The 4,128-nt window shown below is 30.9% G+C and overlaps 2 protein-coding genes across 5 annotated transcripts in view; one reads left to right on the forward strand and one right to left on the reverse strand.

Moving 5' to 3' along the window:
• LOC108360880 (uncharacterized) overlaps positions 1-4,128 on the forward strand; it is a 21,618-nt gene that overhangs the window by 12,570 nt on the left and 4,920 nt on the right. The gene's annotated exons all lie outside the window — the stretch shown is intronic.
• The window catches only part of LOC108360881 (uncharacterized), a 32,024-nt gene that overhangs the window by 6,919 nt on the left and 20,977 nt on the right, over positions 1-4,128 (reverse strand). Inside the window, exons 1-2 of one of the 3 annotated variants that reach the window (XM_017613334.1) lie at positions 885-1,019; positions 664-809 (exon numbers count right to left, since the gene is read on the reverse strand). The exons of 1 other annotated variant lie outside the window; for it this stretch is intronic. The gene's annotated coding sequence lies outside the window, so the exon portion shown is untranslated. Of the gene's footprint in view, positions 1-663; positions 1,020-4,128 lie in introns of those variants that run through there. One more of the 3 variants, XM_017613333.1, reaches the window with a different exon arrangement.

The raw sequence follows: 4,128 nt of genomic DNA on the forward strand, positions 1-4,128 counted from the left end.
ATCATTTACTACTTATGTATGAGTAAATCATATTGCTACAGTTGGGATGTAGATCAGTATAAAATCTAACAAACTCCACCTCAGCCCGAATGTAATTTGCACATTCTGAACGAAAGACTTACGACACGAACTTTTCTCATTCTGTTCTTCTTAAGAACGTTCCCTAGAGTTTTGTTCGCATTTTTTTAAACTACCTTTTGTTTTCATGCATAAATAAACCAAAACCAGAATGCGTTCTCGATGCCTGAAAAAAATTCAAAGTACTGCAAAAGAATGCATTCCAATGGCTGAAATCAAATAACTAACAAAAAGTGACTGAAAGAATGCAATTCAATGGCTGAAATCAAGTGACTAACAAAAAATGAATAAAAAAGTGATTTATGAATCATAAATCAAAAAAAGAATAAAGACTAATTTTTTTTTAGTCTTAGTCAGGACTAACAAAAAATTATTGCAATCACTCGGGACTTCAATCAAATGAATAATTTAGTTAAAAATGACTGCATTCTTTAACACCTCTGATATATGGGAATTTCCAAACATACATTTTTATACATTTTTTGATTACGTTTCGATAGCATTTCGCTGATATATCTTTGGTGTAAAAGGGATGATCTTTCGATTTTTATTTTTCAATATGTTAGCAACAAACATTTTTTATACCTTCATGAACATGAAGTGGTATTATAAATTTGTTCCGATGTTTGAAGGTACAAGAATGATCAGAACGTCGAGCTAAGTCGATTTGCCAAGTTCAGCTGTCCGTCTGTTTGAGCGCAATTTAGTCCGTCAGTTTTCAAGATATCCGACTGAAATTTAATACGCGAGTGTACTTTTTTAATGTATTAATCATTTGTGGAAACCGTTAAAATCGGACCACTTACATAACTTATAGCTCCTATACAACTGATTGCTCATTTTACTTCTCGGCCCTGGTTGACTATTCTGTGGAAATGCTCATATGCATATCTCTCCTGTAATGTTTTCGGACTGCACTTGTAGTAACTGCCAATATTGCATATGTACACTCAGAAAAAGGTTTAGTTATAATAACCAAGATTTGGTTATAGTGACCAAGTGGCATAGTTGGATATGGCGAAATAAATATCTAGTTCACGAAAGTCTGCAATTTACTTGAGCCTTCTAGTTGGGACAAATGTATATTTGTTAATAATTACAAAACGACTACCTTGAGTGGACAATATTGTTAGTTGAATAAAATCATTGTTGAGCAAATATAAACAATGCTTTGGTTGATACAAGTTTTCAATTAATTTTNTTATAATTACCAACCCATGGTAATAGTTCCCAATCCTTGGTCACAGTTACCAAATATTGTCAAAATTCGGGAACAAAATATCTTTAGTTGTCGAAACTAATCCTTTTTCTCAGTGTATATATGTATATGCTTTATACTTGTTGTAAGAAGAAATGCATTGGCGCGTTTTTGTCGATTAAGATTTTTTTAACCATGACTCTGACTTTGTGTTTGTCCGTGTTTTTGTTTTTGTCTTCAGCTTTGTTTTTGTTCATATATTTTACTCTATCCCTATTTGTATCTCTGTCTTTATATTTATTTTTATTTTCATATTTATCTTTACATTTGCTTTTATTTATCTTCATTTTCTTTGTCTTTAGACCTATATTAGCCACGGTTTTTGCCTTTGTTTTTGCTTTAGTATTTGTCTGTGACTTTGGCCTTGTTCTTGTTTTTCCCTTTGTTTCGCTTTCAACGCCATCGTTCCCTTTCTGTCGGATTCATTCGCCATATCCCCCTTTCACTGTAGCTTTCAACGATAAACGCAAACGTATCCGAAGTCGTTTATGAAATTCCACATCAAAAAATGTACAATTGCCCTTGTTAGGTGTACTTAATTTGGCCCAGCTTCTCCTCCAATTTATGGCGTGCGTTTTGATGTGCGACATTTAGGGCTAGCAAACAAACTGGTTTATAATAAAACAAATAAGTATTTCTATTGTCATCCCATTCATCTGAAACGTATATTAGTTTTATTATTTATTAGTTTTTTTTAGTATGCAATTCCAGTAACTCTTTTATAAGCAAAATTTATTTATTCTATTTTATGTTAATTAATGACTGTCAATTCAGCGAAAATGCACCGTGCATATTTAAATTTAATTCTTTGTCGTGAATTGCGTGTCTGCCGGTGTAAATGTTTTTATTTTTTCTCCATTTTATGAACACATGAATGTGTGCATGCTTGCACCGCATTCTGCCATTCACTTCCATTTAAACAATTTGAATTAATTGTGTTTGTATTGGTTTATAATTTACTTTTTGAAAGTTTTGTGTTTTATTTTAATAGTGTAATTTTATTGTAATTTAATTTCCACTGGCGATCAAAAGTGAGTGCCTGGTGTATTTTGTTAAATCTTTGCAATGTTTTTCAGGCTACAAATTTTTTCGTTATTTTTTTTTTTTTGTATAAAAATATGGTTGATGCTTTAATCAAAACCACTTAAGTCCAACTTTTCAACTTTATAAAGAACTTAGAAAAATTCAAAAAATTTGTATTTAAATTTTGAACTTCGTAATCTGAATAGTATTTTGATTTAACAGTATCAATATGTACATACATACGTACATATGTGATTAAAAGACAGTGCATGTGTATGCATGTCTGTATATGTATGTATAGTGCATATATTGAAGTACATATTCTGAATTGAAAATGACGTAAGTTATAATAACAAAAGAGTGCAGTTAAATATAAAAATAGTTACTTACATTACATACAACAAAAATACATTAGTATGTTACTCATATTGTATATTTAGTACGCTTTCATTCCTTTATGCAGGGAGAATATGCATTGTTTCGTGGCGTTACTTTTGATATGGAATATGTCAAGGCAGATTTTCACCGATTACAATGCGAGTCAGCTATAAATAGCGTTGAACTTGGGTGTTCCAATGGCACATGTTTAATTTTAATGAGAAAAAATATTAATTTAAACATTTCAAAGTGACTGGAAGTTACCTTATTTACCCAGCACTGATGTAGTTGTTGAACCTACTTCAGGATGATTTTTTTTATTGGAAAGTAGCAAATACCCGGCGTGCTTCACTGCGCATTCAAAAGTATTTTTGTATTGTTAGTCCTTCCCAAAACTCTTTGGCTCTGAGAAAGTGAGATTGTCAAACAAGTTTTCGATGTATGAAACATATTTTACTTTTTGTGAATAAGGGTGTTCATTAATATATTTTCAAAGGTATTGAAGCATAGATATTTAATTTATACTTTTATAACGCGATTCTACATATCGTTTATTTTCTTCACAGGTGTATTAATTCAGTATTTACCTTATCTTATCACTTTAACTGAATAAAATTTTTCAAATAGTTGGAAACCCGCTACAAAAATGTTTTTGACAATAAACTGTCTTAAACTTCTTTAGTTTGATACCCGTATTGTAATATTTCATTTATTTTATCAATTTAATAAATGGAAAAAAATTTCAAACAGCTGGCAACCATCCTCAAAAATATTTTTGGCAGTAAACTTTCCTAAACCTTTTTAGTTTGATACCCATATTGGCTTTGTTTCTTTTCTTTTCTAGCAGATAATTATCAGGAAGAAGAAGAATGAGGAAATTGAAAGAATTACGTTCACAGAGAGCGAAATAACGAAAAAGTAAAGAAACGCAAAACTAGCAGAAACTAGCAAGTAATCAGCTGATCGGTGTATTTGACTATTGAAAGTATTTGGCGCGAATTTTCGTTTATCCATTGTGACAGCTGCTAGTTTTGCTAGTAAAAATTTTACTAGCAGAAATTAGCAGGAGAGCCAAAAAAAAAAAGAGCGTAAGATCGAGAGAGAGCTGCTAGTTTCAGCTAGTTTTTTGGGTTAAGAAACGCTTTCCAGCAGAAATTAGTGATAATTTGTGATAATTATCAGTTGAGAAACAAAGCTATTGCAATATTTAATTTATGTTATCAATTGAATCGAACTAAAATTTTAAAACAGATGGCAACCTTTCACAAAAATATTTTCGACTGTAAGCAATCCTCTAATTATTTTTTTCCTATATTTTAACTTAGACCTCATGTAATACATCCACTCAGAAAAAGGTTTAGTTATAATAACCAAGATTTGGTTATAGTGAC

The sequence above is a fragment of the Rhagoletis zephyria genome, unplaced genomic scaffold (assembly GCF_001687245.7).
Source record: "Rhagoletis zephyria isolate East Lansing unplaced genomic scaffold, Rhagoletis_zephyria_1.1 Rzeph_scaffold_00647, whole genome shotgun sequence".
NCBI classification, from domain to species: domain Eukaryota; kingdom Metazoa; phylum Arthropoda; class Insecta; order Diptera; family Tephritidae; genus Rhagoletis; species Rhagoletis zephyria.